This window comes from Heteronotia binoei, chromosome 7 (genome assembly GCF_032191835.1).
Source record: "Heteronotia binoei isolate CCM8104 ecotype False Entrance Well chromosome 7, APGP_CSIRO_Hbin_v1, whole genome shotgun sequence".
Taxonomy (NCBI): Eukaryota; Metazoa; Chordata; class Lepidosauria; order Squamata; family Gekkonidae; genus Heteronotia; species Heteronotia binoei.
In genome coordinates this window covers 75,764,201-75,778,560 of record NC_083229.1, presented here as the reverse complement: position 1 = coordinate 75,778,560, position 14,360 = coordinate 75,764,201, and positions in this window count along the sequence as shown.

The following is a 14,360-nucleotide window of genomic DNA, read 5'->3' as shown; positions in this document are numbered from 1 at the left end:
ATTTTTTTTGCACAATTCAAAGGCCCACTTGCTGCCAAAGGAAGCACTCTCTTCTTAACAGCATGCATATAGTGCAGTACTTACTTGTATAAAGAAATTTTATCTCTTGGATTTGTATTGTCTTGCCAAGGAATCATTAAAAAAAATCCTAACTCCCATTGCTTTTATTGCTGCTTCTATTTCAATTTTCTCTATTGGGTCATTTAATATCTTTTTCATATGTTCCGTCAAAGGTGCCACCTGAATGTTTCGTAGATACTCTTCCACTTTTTCTTTACTTACATTCACACCCTTGAATAAATTTGCATAGTATTTAAAGAATTCTCTTTTAATTCCTTCTTGATCCACTACTGTTTTCCCATTTGCCATGATTTTATTTATAGTCTTATTTTCTTTCCTTTTTTTTAATTGCCAGGCCAGGTATTTACCAGGTTTGTTTGCACTTTCAAACGATTTCTGTTTCAAATTTTTTAAATTCCATTCTAGTTCTTTATTCAGCAAATGTTTAACTTGGGATTGTAATATCGTAATTTCTTTTATTAATTTTTTCTTCCCTGGTCTTTTTTTTAAGTCCTTTTCTTTTTTATCTATTTCATTTTGCAGTGCTGACAGCCTTTCTTCTCTTGCTCTTTTGTCTTTATTATTCAATGTAATTAATATACCCCTCATTACTGCTTTATAAGTGTCCCATACTGTTGGATATTCCATATCATCCGTTTCATTTATTTGGAAGAATGCTGCAGTCTCCTTTTCTAAGAATGATACAGTGTCTTTATTTTGTAGTAAATCCTCATTAATTCTCCATCTTCTTGATTTTCTTTGCAATTTTGTTGACCAGCATATTGGATTATGGTCCGCTCAAACCTTTGGAAGAATCTCAATTTTTTTTTGTTATGAGGCCCAAGCCTTGGGAACCCCACAACATGTCAATTCTGGAAAAAGAATTATGCCTTGCTGAGAAAAATGTATAGTCTCTTACCTCAGGGTTGAACTTTCTCCAAATGTCTTCTAGATTTTCCTGTTTAATCAACTCAAAGAAAGAATTGGGCAGCTTCCCTTCTTTATCATTCTTCTTTGGACTTGATCTGTCAAGGTTGTTTTGTATTGTCCCATTAAAATCGCCCATCATCAATACCTGGTCATAAGTCTCTTCGTCCATTTGTCTATTTATGTCTTTAAAGAATTTGTCTTTCGCTCCATTGGGTGCATAGAGTCCTAGTAGTAACGTTTTCTTCGCCTCTATCGTCACCTCAACAGCAATATATCTTCCTTCTTTGTCTTTAAAGATTAATTTTGGGTCAAGTTGTTCTTTAATGTAAAAAACCACCCCTCTTTTCTTTTGCTCTGCTAGTGAAAAAAATTCCAACCCCAAATTTCTATTCCACAAAAATTTACTGTCCTTGCGTTGTATATGAACTTCCTGTAAACAAATTATATTACATTTTTGCTTTTTAATCCAATGAAATGTTCTCCTTCTTTTCTGTGGTGAATTTAGTCCATTTATATTCCAAGATAGTAATTTGTACTCCATTATGATGTTGGTTCTTTATTTTCTTCAAAAAAGCTATGCATCTCTTGTTCGCTTCTTATTGTAATCCTTTTGCCTTTTTGTTCAAATCCAAGACCCTCTGGTATTATCCATCTATATCTTGTGCCCTCTGCACGCAACTGATCGGTTAGCTTCTTGTACTTTTTCCTATCGCTGATCACTTCTCTTGGTAGCTCTTTCATTATTTTAACTCTGCTCCCTTCTATTGCCCAGGCTTTTTGGTACCCTTTCCTCAAAATTTTCTCTGCCACCTCTTTTGATCTTAATCTTATGACGATGTCTCTTGGCAGACCTTTATTTTTCGCATAAACTGAGTTGACTCTGTAGGCACCCTCCAACATACTCTTAAATCTGTCAGGGTCTTCTTCTATGTACTCAGTGATGATATCCACCATATAGCCTTTTAAGTCTGTATCTTCTTTTTCAGGTACCCCTCTTAGACGCACTTGTGACTCCAGCAACTTACAGTCGTGTATTATGACCTTTTCTTGAATTTTTAGCAAGGCAGAGGCCTGTATATCCACTTTCATCTCTACCTCTTTCACTTTATTTTGAGTCTCTTCCTTAAAATTCTCTATCTCCTTCTTAAGGTCTCCAACTTCTTTTTTAATATCTTTTTTTATTGCCAAATGCAATTTGTCCATAGCTTTTAACATTTTTGCCTCCAGAGCGTCAAATTGAGACTGCATCTTGTCAAATGATTGGGCTCTTGCACGTGTTGTTCTTTCTACTGACATATAAACTGACATATAAACCTTAAAAAAATCCCCACATAAAATTTAGCATCCAATCCAATAGCTTAGAGCCAGTTCTTTCAGATGAGACTAGTTTCGTTTTTCTCCCTTCTTCCTGAGCAAAGATATTGAATTTTAACAATTTTGACAGTTTTTCTCCCTTTTAAAATGGCAATCGTTATTTCTCTATGGTACAGTTCCAGCCTAGAGAGGTCTCTCTTCGTCTTTCTTGATCTGAGTCTTGGACTCAATTCCTTCCTAGTTCAAAGGTCGGATGTCACAGCTCTTGTTGTCCTTATAGGCTCTGATTTATTGTCCAGCCCCTTTTAGTTTCACTTCCTGTCACAGCTTAGACTGATCTCGTGTCTAGTCTCGCAGTTTTTTGAGCTGCATGAAGAAACCGCAACCACAAAAATTCACAACAATATGTCTTTTCTCCAAAATATCTTTGAAGGCAATTGTTTTTACGGCGTTCAGTTTTCACAAGCTGAATTCTTTTCCTGCTATGCCCCCACTCAGCTCAGTTCATTCTAGGTTCTGCAGTTTATGGGCATATATACACGGCAACTCTCTTTTCTTTCTTCTGCGTCACCAGCCTCCCATTGCCAACTTTCACTCTTATCTTGAAGGGTTTTTTTTTTTTTGCTGTTGTTCACATCCAAAGCCACAGAGCTCAGCTTAACAAGGTAAAAGTTTTTTTTTTTCCCATTCAATTATGCTTTGCCTTCGTCTGTTATTAATCCACTCAGTGTTTAAACTATATTCAAAGTCTCTCAGAGTGAAGATAAGAATGATGAGTCTACCTTTTAGATGTTCTCAACTCCCCCGGCTGCTATTTTCTTGCAATTAAAATCAGTCCTTCTAGAGTGCTTGGATTCCGACAGCCTTAAGTGACCGAAGTCACTTTAGAGTCACTGCAGACGATGGTTGACATTCCATTGCCGGACATCAAGAAATGAAGGAGTCAGCTCCCTGACTGCTCCAGTTCGATATCAACAGCATTAAAGGAAGATAAGTCGTCTTGGGTTAACCCTTGCCTAGGGTTAATGAGCATAGACCTTATCAGGGGTCTTTAATACCCTGAACAGTGACAATAAAATCCCCCTCTGTTAGGGAGCTGCAGACTGTCTTCCAGCCAAACAGGAAGTCCAGGAAGCAATGCAAGAGGGTAAAGCTCCAGGGCCAGATGGATTCACGTCAAAATTTTACAAATCTCTTAAGGATGAATTAACACCCAAACTGTTGAAGTTGTTAAACACGATAAGAGAAGAAGGGAAAATCCCAAAGACCTGGAGGGAAGCTGTAGTCTCTCTGATTCCTAAGGAAGATAAAGATAGCACAAACGTAAAAAATTATAGACCAATCTCATTGTTGAATAATGACTATAAGATCTATACAAGAATTTTAGCAGAGCGACTGAAACAATACCTGACCAACTTTATAAACAAAGACCAAGCGGGATTTCTTCCTAAAAGACAAATAAGGGACAATGTAAGAGCTGTTATTAATGTTGTGGAATACTATGAAAAGCACCCGGAAAAAGAAGTGGCCTTATTTTTTGTTGACGCAGAGAAAGCCTTCGACAACTTAAATTGGGACTTTATGTTTGCGGTAATGGAAAAAATTAATTTAGGGGAACAATTTATAAAAATGACAAGAGCAATATATACAGATCAGCATGCAAAATTGTGTATAAATGCAGACCTTACTAAAGAATTGAAAGTGAGTAAAGGAACAAGGCAAGGATGCCCGCTATCACCATTGTTGTTTATAATGACTCTTGAAATTTTGTTACAACAAATTCAAAAAGATGAAAAAATAGAAGGTCTAAAAATTAGAAGATTCTCTTATAAATATAAAGCTTTTGCAGATGATATAGTGTTCATAATGGAGAATCCGGTTCAAGTGTCACCACTGCTGTTAGCTAAGATAAAAGAGTACGGAGAACTAGCAGGATTATACATAAATAAGGAGAAATCGAAATTCCTCTGTAAAAACATGCAACCAAATAAAACAAACGAACTACAAAAGGTGACAGGTTGTGAAGTCACAACCAAAGTTAGGTACCTTGGAATAGAGATAACAATGAAGAACATTGATTTATACAAAAACAATTATGAAAAACTGTGGTGTAAGATGGACAAAGATTTGATGAAATGGAATAAACTCAACTTGTCCTTACTGGGCAGGATAGCTGCAATCAAAATGAATATTTTGCCAAGGATAATGTATTTGTTTCAAACCATCCCAATTGTAAAAGAAGCAAAACAATTCAACAAATGGCAAAGGAAAATCTCTGATTTCATTTGGGCCGGAAAGAAACCAAGGATAAAGATGAAGATCTTAACGGATGCCAAAGAGAGAGGAGGTTTTCAACTTCCCGATCTAAGACTATACCACGATGCAGTTTGTTTGACATGGATAAAAGATTGGATAATGCTGTTAGACAAAAAACCTTTGTGGTTAGAAGCTCACGGAAATAGATTCGGCTGGCATGCATACATGTACTATGGGAAGAATAAAATGGATGGTTTTTTCTCTCACCACTATGTCAGAAATACATTACTAAATACTTGGATAAAATACAAGAAATACGGGGACGAGAGAAAACCATTATGGATAGTGCCAGCAGAAGTAATAAAAATAACAGCTGATTCTGAAGAAAAAAGAGAAATGTCATATAACCAACTGCTTAAGATTCAAGGAGACAAAATTGAATTAAAAACCTCAGAAGAGCTAAATAACAATTATGATTGGTTTCAAATGCAACAAATTAAAAGTTTGATGGAAAATGACATAAAATCAGAGGGGATTAGACGAGAACAAACAGAACTGGAAAGAGTCCTGTTAGGTGACAATGAAAAATTGATATCAAAAGTATATAAGTTATTATTGAAATGGTCTACAGAAGAAGAAGTAGTAAAGTCTCAAATGGTCAAATGGGCAATTAATGTGAATAGAGAAATACAAATGGAAACATGGGAGCACCTCTGGAAGAACTCAATGAAGATATCAACTTGTCAAAGCATTAAGGAGAACTGTTTTAAAATGATGTATAGGTGGTATATGACTCCGAAAAAATTGGCTAAGATAAGTAAGAAAATGTCGGATAGATGTTGGAAATGTAAAAAACATGAAGGTTCTTTCTTCCATATGTGGTGGACATGTGAAAGAGCGAAAGAATTCTGGAAGATGATACAACAAGAAATCACCAAAATTTTGGGCTATGATTTTAAGAAAATTGCAGAGACGTTTTTACTTGGATTACAATTAGAAAAATACCCAAAAGAAGACAGGACTTTAATTTGGTACCTGTTATCAGCTGCTAGGACTTTGTACGCGCAGCTTTGGAAGCAAGAAAAAATACCAGAGAAATGGGAATGGACCATGAAAGTTTTATCGTGGTGTGAAATGGACAAATTAACCAGAACACTAAGAGACTATGATTTAGAGATATTCAAAAGGGAGTGGAGAAAATTTAAAGGATATATGGAGAAAACTTGGAAAGTAAAGAAATATTGGACATTTTTTTAGTTGTAAGAATATATATACGGAACTTTGAGCAGTCAGAAGTGCCTTTAGTATGGATTTGAACTTATAACCTCGGGGAAGTCAACATTGGAGGGAGGGGGGATGGAAATGTCATATGGGTTAATGTGAAAAAAGAAAAAATTAAGAAATAGATAAGCTTTGTAACCATATGCTACCAATAAATTGTTTAAAACACACACACACAAAAAATCCTAACTCCCTGCTGCTTTTATTGTCTAGCATCTACAAGACACACAGTGTATGTGTTGTTAGCGCTTTGCCATCAATGATATTAAATTGAATCTCATGCAGAAAATTGGCAAAAAAACCCGCTCAACTGCCTATTAATAACATCTCAGGTAAATCTGTACAGCTATTAAATTCCATTCTTCCTTAAAAAGACTTGCCCTAATTTTCATGAAAGCAAATACCTGACATCTAAAGCTGAGATAAAAACCAAAAAAAGCATCATATCCTGTTGCCACCCTCCATGGATCCCCACCAGTTGCTGTTGCAAGTATGCCCCATCTGCCCCCTTCTTGGAGGGTGCCCAAGGTTTCAGATAAGTCACCAGAGGGTAGGTTACATCAATATTCCCTCTTCTTGTGCCCTCCTTTTACACTCTGCCCACATGGCCCCCTTGCCTGTCCTTCCCCTCTCTCTAACTCCACCCCTTTTAAAGTTTCAATACTGTTGGAAATGAGTTACAACTATAAGCCCATGAGGCCCTCAGTCCACTCTGCTCATTCTCACCTTGTGAGACCTGATGAGCGAGATGCTACAGCTGGGTGCACTTCATCCCAGCAGTGTCTCCAGACCCATCATTCCCCAAAGCTGAGGTAGCCCCTTCTTCTTTGGCTGGCTTTCTTAAGGGCTCACTGAGGCCTCTTGTTATCCCCAGAACCAGGGCCATGCTCAGCCTAGTCACCCTCCACCTCTGGCAGTTTCCTGTGGATAGTGGAAGTACGGTCACCACTACTTCTTTACTGGGGTTTATATAAGAGAATCCCACTAAGTAATCACCATCAAACCATCTATCAAAAATCTGAAACAATTATTATAAATATAAGCCAAAGAAATATAATAGGCTGGTGGTGAAATAACCTAAAAAAATTCAAATATCAAATGTGCTAACAAGCACACAGAAAAATATGTGCTCACAGGCACTCAAGAGTAGATATGCTCACAGACACTCAAGACAGAATATAAACAAGTACAACAATAATCAAACTGTCCCTCTAAAATCGTTTTCTATAAACTATAAAGGTATCCATAGACTTCCAGATGTAGTTATTAGAGGGGTAACAGAAGAATATACACAGCCGCAAATATGTCCCTTCCAGATATTCTCAGTAGACGTTTCAATCCTTCAACATATCTTCCTCAGTTTTCAGGTTGCTTCAGTAGAACTATAATCAAAAGAACAACATGGCACTCATATATAGTACTAATGACAAAAAAATAAAATAATTAAATATACCTTTACTGGCACCCACCCTGATTTCAATAACATTTTCTTACACAGAGTTCATAGCATAAAGGTGAATCCCAGATTCTCTGATTATATGGCTAAGTATTGCAACTTAAAAGATCACAGTAACAGAACATACACAGGTGCACTCTATTAGTTCTTAAAGTGGTCTCTACCTCATATAAATATAGAATAGTCAATCTTATGGTTTAGACTATATGGTTCATAGATCTTATCAGGCCGCAGATTCAGCAGGAGCTCACAGGAGCACAGCTCCTGAACCTTTCTGAGGGTTCCCCCTCCTCCCCCCACCTATCTTGTCCATTGAATAGTAGCTGCAGCTGCATAACAATGCCTGGATTAGGAGAGCAAGCAGCCAGCCAGCCACCAGGGGCTTTGCCACACTCCCAGCAGCCCTCATTAACTCCTGGAGAAGCCCACGCCTCCCTTTCTCCATTTATTATGTGATTTTGGGTGGCAGGTGGCTTGCTGGCCTTTTGACTGGGGGCATGGCAGCCCAGGAGAGCCCCAGGCGAGTGAGGCCTGCTTGGACTGGCTGGATCTGTAGCCAGCCCAAGCAGGCCTCACCCACCCAGGGCTCTCCTTTCTTGTATCAGGTTGCTTTTGGCTGGGGGGACGGTGGCATATGCTAATAAATTATGCTAATGAATAAGAGCTCCGTGGTGCAGAGTGTAAAAGCTGCAGTACTGCAGTCTTCAGCTCTGCTCACGACCTGAGGAAGCTGGATTTTCAGGTAGCCAGCTCGAGGTTGGCTCAGCCTTCTATCCTTCCGAGGTTGGTAAAATGAGTACCCAGCTTGCTGGGGCGGGGGGAAGTGTAGATGACTGGGGAAGGCAATGGCAAACCACCCTGTAAAAAGTCTGCCGTGAAAACGTGAAAGCAACGTCACCACAGAATCGGAAACGACTGGTGCTTGAACAGGGGACCTTTCCTTTCCTATGCTAATGAGCTCCACCACCTATTTTTCTACAAAACAACTCCAGGGTCTTATGTTCATAAATAAGTCATACTTCCTTTCATAAAAGGAACCTCAAACATGTTTATGGGTGTCTGAATTACTTAGCTGTATAATCAGAGAACCTGGGATTCACTTTTATGCTATGAACTCACTGGCATTGGTATGGAAGGGCAGGTGCAGGGTCTGCTCTGATGGGCCTGTTGGCTCTTTCTTCCTTTCTTTCCCTCTAAGAGAAGTTATTGTCCATCCTGTGGCTCTTATATAAGCACAGCAAATGGATATTGCATGAAGTTGTATGATTCCAAACATTTGGGACATGTGTCCCTTAGATAAAAGCCTGTTGAGAGGATTCTGTTCACAATGTTATAGATCTGTACATTTCTAGCTATATGAAGAAAGCATCCTGAACACAACTTGTCATGCCATTCAAAGCAAAGTTACACACTCCTAAGCCTTCATTGGACTTAACTGTGGGTAGGATGGCAATGTTGGACAGTTGCCAAAGCTTCTTTCATGGCTTTCTTAGTTCATTATGTATGTGTATATTGATCATGCCAGGAGGCAGCATGTCAGACTGCAACCTGAAATGAATATATAGTGTCATCCTGGCATCTGTCTTGACTCAAAGTGTTGAGGACCAAGAGCAGGGCTGCTGAAGCTTCCTTTAGGGGATCTGATCTCTGCAGTCTGGAGATCAGTTGTAATTCTGGTAAATTCCAGGACTCACCTGGAGGTTGGCAATAGGAGTGTGCATTAAACATTCCCGAGTCAATGGTATACATGGAAAATGCTGTTTGGTTTGTTGCAGTGATATCCTGGAATGGGAATATAAATCTGGGATTCTTGGGAATTACAACCCCCCCTCCCCCATGGTTTTTTTCTTCCAAGTTTGGGTGCTTTCTAACAATGCAGCACATGCTTGTGTTTTCCCTTGATTCTTCTGATTTCCCAGGCAATGGCATTCTCCCTTCCAATCAGATCCTTTCAAGGGAGAAGCACCCTGTGCTCCCAGGAAATCGCCTTCAGATACAAGCTGCAAAGAACTGCTTCCCGCCCCACCCCCCCTTGTAAGCCAAAATGCCCTCAAAACGAGGATGGGGAATTGTCAGGTGGGCACCTGGTTTAATCAGGATCTTTTACCTGTGTATACAGGATTCCACATCCAGGAATTAATGCTTAAAATATTAGGGACTCTAATTAAGTAAAACAATTAAAATTTATTCCAGAAAAATATAGGCTTCCATACAAGATAACATACTCATAAAATCATACATACAGTCCTAAGAAAAATAGAGAGATAAAGAGACAACACATGGGTAGACAAACATGGTGATATTTACCGATCGTAGTCTTCGAGGAAGGCTCCAATGGTGACGAGCGAGGAAGTGGGAGAGGGGACCCGAAACTCGGCCTTAGAATCGGGGATGGATCTAGACAGCGGAATTGGGATACTGCTAGAAGCACACATGTGGGGAGCTGTGTTACAGGTTATAAAGACTACCTTGAGCCCTTAGGGGATGGGAGGTACAGGGGTGGATGACAGGTGGTCAGCTGGTACATGACCTCAGAAAAGGGGAGGCTTTGCAGTGACCATAAGGGCTGGGCTTCTGCAGAAGCCAATAGCAAGTTAATTGGTGGCACATAATTGGGTGCCCATGACTGACCAATGAACAAGCTTGGGCACGTGTTACCTGATTGGCTGTACAGGTAACCATGGGCCAAGGGGGAGGCTCCAGGATGACAGCTGGGGAGAAGAATGGGAAAAAAATCCTGGGTGGAGGTGTGCTTAAGACTATCAAACTTATCTAAAAGGGTGACAATAGATGGCCAAATTACTACCTAAGGTAACACCCGGTTTATACAAAGAACTTGGCTTTGGTTGAAGATGATCTTCCTCTTCTTCAGTGTTCTTCTTGCCACCAGTCTTTGTCCTGGGTTCCATTGGACAAAGGCTTGGGTGGTCCAGCAGGGTCCATGCCTGGAAAAGCTTGATTGCCTTATGCAGAAGTTGAAGCAGCTGTTGGATACGTGAGTTTCTTGCTTTGCTGTAATGGAATCAGGAAAACAAGATGGATTCTGGTGGTATTAGTCTTTGGTTCATGGAAACAGGCTGGAAACTGTTTGCCTGTACAGTTCATGGTGACATGGCTTCTTCCACTGCAGCAGCCAAGACTGGGCACGCAAGGAGCAGCAGGAAGCTCGTCTGTAGTTCTGGCTAACACCCATCCAGAGATGTAGAATGCTGCTGCAAAGATGAGGCTTATAGTATCCACATAAGCCTTAGAAACCGTGGGCAAAGTCCACTTCTTAGAGCAGATGTGTGCGAGTCAAAACTCCAGGCACCCTGGCAACCATACTGGTGATCACGATGTCCATGTGTATGAAAAGTAGGGGGCTTTTTCTTACATCCTTGCTCCCTTCTTTAAGGTGGTGTAGTCTCTTTTTCTCTTCACACAGGATAACTGGGGGCACCTTATTCAGGAGATTGTAGAATTGAAACCCTTGGTTCAATGCTTGAGGATTATTTTGTGGACAGGCAGCACTAGCTCCCCTACGATTTTAGGGTCATTGGCTAAAAAACTGTCACGCCAGCTCTCCCCCCCACCCCCACTCCCCAGCTGTCCCCTACAGGGAATAACGTCAAAGCTGAGGTTATTGCTTGCTTCATCTTCCCTCTTGCCTTTGTAGGGCTGGATGTCTTAATTTTTTTTTTCTCGTAGTGGGATTGCTGGGGACATCAGAGACCCATAGAACTGGACTCTTTGCTCCAATTCACTTGAAGCTCGGGGAAAGAATTCTTTGCTGGACAGGTAGCAGTCACTCCAGCACAATTTTGGTGTCATTTTGTTGAAAAACAACCACTTTAACCCATCCAAAGGGTTTTGTAATTTTTGTGAAAGGAAGCAAAGAACAGCAAGGAGGATGGAAAATGCAGCGTTTCCAGTGGAAGCATTTTTTTTAAAAAAATGTCAGTTGCTATAAGAGCAGGAATACAAAATTAATGCAGACAGCATTTTTTAAAATGCCAGTGACCAGCACCATTTCTTCTGACAGTGCAGAGAAATGTGCTTGTGCCAAGAGGCACCTACATTGAAAGTCTGTAAAATAGAACCCCTTTGTTCAATCTGTTTGAAACTCAGGAAACATTTATATTAGAGGAAGGATTGTGTTCTGTGCACATTTGATGCCATCCCAAGATCTTCTGTTAGACCCCAGCCCAAGAGATGCCCGTCTTGCCTCTACCAGGTCCAGGACTTCCTCGGTCCTGGCCCCGACTTGGTTGGATCAGCTCCCTATGGAGATCTGGGCCCTACCAGGCTTGCTGGCCTTTTGTAGGGCCTGCAAAATGGAGCTGTTCTGTCAGGTCTTTGGATGAGGCAGCGGGCATCTATTTATTGATCGGTTGGCCTCCTCCCTACTGCTCTGCTGCTCTACTGCACGACTGCAGTACTATTTTGTTCTATACCACCTTGCTGTCATGTCATCTTGCTGAATCATCTTGCTGCACTTTGATGAATGTTGTAATTGGTTTTATTATGATTTTATTGTGATTTTATTTCTATTTGCTGTATTACGCTCTGAGCCTCAACGGGAGAATGGGCGGAATATAAATAAACAAATAATAATAATAATCTTTATGAACAGTTGCCCCAGACCTTCCAATAGATTCCCCATTGAAAGTAATAATCTTAAAGCACTGCACACATCCCTCCCAAAAAACCCCCAAACCCCATAACAGATAAATTTGAATCCCAAACCAGTAATGCTTGAATGGTAGGTAGGTAGAATTTTATTGCATGAGGCCAAAGACCATAACAATGTAATGATAGCTGCCCAAGCAGTATTAAATGTTACAGTAAAAAGAGAACAAAGTTAAAAATAATGTGTTAAAATTGTCAAGACCACGACATAGTGGAGAATACACTTTAAACATCAGAGTGAAAGTTTTGCATGAATCTTCTTGGCAGCCAGTGCAAACAGTGACATCATATAGGTAACATAATGATCATCATTAGAAAAGAGGTTGATGATTTTGCCTGCCACTGAATGCAAGGCTAGCCAGGCTAAAATGGCTGCAGAGAACTTGGGCCTGGGAATCAAGTAAAGGTCACAAAACATGACATAATGAAGGAGATCCTCCAATTCCAGGACTCCACAGATACACTCTATAATATAGTGGGTTCTTCGGCATTGAAGAGGAAACGTGGTAGTGATAACAAGTTCTTTACTGAGTACAGCATGGTGGTGGCTGCACTAACTCAACTGGTGAATGGGGCCTGCTGGCCAACTATATGCAACACTGGGTTCCCGCGCTGGCATGTTATTGGGTCATTCAAACCAGCAGGGGGCCTGTGAATGCAGCAGAGCAGTTGAGATTTGGATCCTACTGCCCATTGTTCCTAAGTCCCCAAGCTCAGTCTTTCAGGCTTAGCGTTGCCAAGTCCAATTAAAGAAAAATCTGGGGACTTTAAGGGCAGAGCCAGAAGACATTGGGGGTGGAGCCAGGAACAAGGATGTGACAAGTATAATTGAACTCCAAGGGAGTTCTGGCCATCACATTTAAAGGGACAGCACACCTTTTAAAATGCCTTTCTTCCATAGGAAATAATTAAGGATAGGGGCACCATCTTTTGGGGCTCATAGAATTGGACCCTCTGGTCCAATTGTTTTGAAACTTGGGGGGTATTTTGGGGAGAGGCACTAGATGCTATACTAAAATTCTGGTGCCTCTACCTCAAAAAATAGCCCCCCCCAGAGCCCCCAATACCCACAGATCAACTCCCTATTATTCCCTATGGGAATCATTCTCCATAGGGAATAATAGAGTGCCTAGTAGACATTTCCCTCTCCCCCCCATGCTTTCTAAAGGGGGGGAGGGCCTCCATACCAGGGAATCCCCCCTCCCTGCCCCCTCTCTCTCTCACACACACAAATACTTACTTGGTCTTCTTCCAGCAGAACTTTGCTTGCTGTGAAAACGAAAGCAAGGCTGCACAGGAAAAGAAGGGGAGGGGCCGTTCTCCATGGAAACTGTTACTGACCATTTTCCATGAAGCCTTTCCTGTTTCCTGTGCAGCCGTAAAGAGACACATTTTAAAAACGGATCAGAAGCTCTACAACAACATGATGCCTACAGGTATGTTCTCTCTCTCCCCCCCACCCCCCCGCCCCCTGCCCCCGCTTCCAGATTTTTTGAGAGCGGGGGAGGAGGCTGCAAATTCGGGGGTCCCCTGCCAGGAAGGGGGGGGTTGGGAAGCCTATTCAGGCTCCAATGAGCCAGGCAGGAACACCATTTGGTACACATAGATTCATATATATAACACACTCATTGAACAGATGATGGCCAATCAACATGCGAGTTGTTGTTTTTTTAAAAAAATCTGAGGGTTGTAAAGGCTTCTCTAAGTTTGTGGAAGGTTATGCTAGACAAATAGAAAACTCTGGTGTGATCCCATTAGAGCTGTTTAAACCATGGGGAAAATCTAGAACTGATAATAGTCCCCTATCTAAGGTGGCATCTATATAGAATTTCAGTTCCTAAGTTTTTGATCCCTCCAGAGGGAAGCCCTGGTGGTCAACAGATATTGGGTAATGGCAGAAAAGCCTGTGATAGATGACAACCCAAGAGGTGTCTTTCTGGAACTGGATGAAACACTGCTTAGAAAGGTGACAAGAAGGATAATTCTTTAACTTTCTCCAGTAATTAGTTAAGACTGCATTGGCATGAGCCCTAATGGAAGGCAAACCAGATTCTGCTCGCAGCAGGGCAGGTCGAGTGCCCTGAGGCAGGATATATAGTAAATTACATTATATCTATCTATCTATCTATCTATCTATCTATCTATCTATCTATCTATCTATCTATCTATCTATCTATCTATCTATCTATCTATCTATCTAAATAGGATGATGTTTCATATGTTTTAAGGAGTGACTATGGACCTATTGTAATACTGATTTATTATACTTTGCTTATTATATTTATATTCCATGGGTTCAGAGTGGTTTAAAGACGTTTCTCAAATATAAACATATATTCTCAGGGAGCTTATAATTTAAGCAATTAAAGGGTTTAGGGGATAAAAAAGACCAAAT